Below are 1,223 nucleotides of genomic sequence, written 5' to 3' on the forward strand. Positions count from 1 at the left end.
GTGCGTTTCTTAAATTCTAAGTTTTTCAGTGCAACTCACTCATATACTATGTACTACACTGTGCGTTTCTTATATTCTAAGTTTTTCAGTGCAACTCACTCATATACTATGTACTACACTGTGCGTTTCTTATATTCTAAGTTTTTCAGTGCAACTCACTCATATACTATGTACTACACTGTGCGTTTCTTATATTCTAAGTTTTTCAGTGCAACTCACTCATATACTATGTACTACACTGTGCGTTTCTTATATTCTAAGTTTTTCAGTGCAACTCACTCATATACTATGTACTACACTGTGCGTTTCTTAGATTCTAAGTTTTTCAGTGCAACTCACTCATATACTATATACTACACTGTGCGTTTCTTAAATTCTAGGTTTTTCCGTGCAACTCACTCATATACTATGTACTACAATGTGCGTTTCTTATATTCTAAGTTTTTCAGTGCAACTCACTCATATACTATGTACTACACTGTGCGTTTCTTATATTCTAAGTTTTTCAGTGCAACTCACTCATATACTATGTACTACACTGTGCGTTTCTTATATTCTAAGTTTTTCAGTGCAACTCACTCATATACTATGTACTACACTGTGCGTTTCTTATATTCTAAGTTTTTCAGTGCAACTCACTCATATACTATGTACTACACTGTGCGTTTCTTATATTCTAAGTTTTTCAGTGCAACTCACTCATATACTATGTACTACACTGTGCGTTTCTTATATTCTAAGTTTTTCAGTGCAACTCACTCATATACTATGTCCTACACTGTGCGTTTCTTATATTCTAAGTTTTTCAGTGCAACTCACTCATATACTATGTCCTACACTGTGCGTTTCTTATATTCTAAGTTTTTCAGTGCAACTCACTCATATACTATGTACTACACTGTGCGTTTCTTATATTCTAAGTTTTTCAGTGCAACTCACTCATATACTATGTACTACACTGTGCGTTTCTTATATTCTAAGTTTTTCAGTGCAACTCACTCATATACTATGTACTACACTGTGCGTTTCTTATATTCTAAGTTTTTCAGTGCAACTCACTCATATACTATGTACTACACTGTGCGTTTCTTATATTCTAAGTTTTTCAGTGCAACTCACTCATATACTATGTACTACACTGTGCATTTCGTGTAATGCGGGTTTTTCAGTAAATTCTAAGTTTTTCAGTGCAACTCACTCATATACTATGTACTACACTGTGC

This window comes from Mus caroli, unplaced genomic scaffold (assembly GCF_978045245.1).
Source record: "Mus caroli unplaced genomic scaffold, Mus_caroli_1 scaffold_25, whole genome shotgun sequence".
In the NCBI taxonomy this organism is placed as follows: Eukaryota; Metazoa; Chordata; class Mammalia; order Rodentia; family Muridae; genus Mus; species Mus caroli.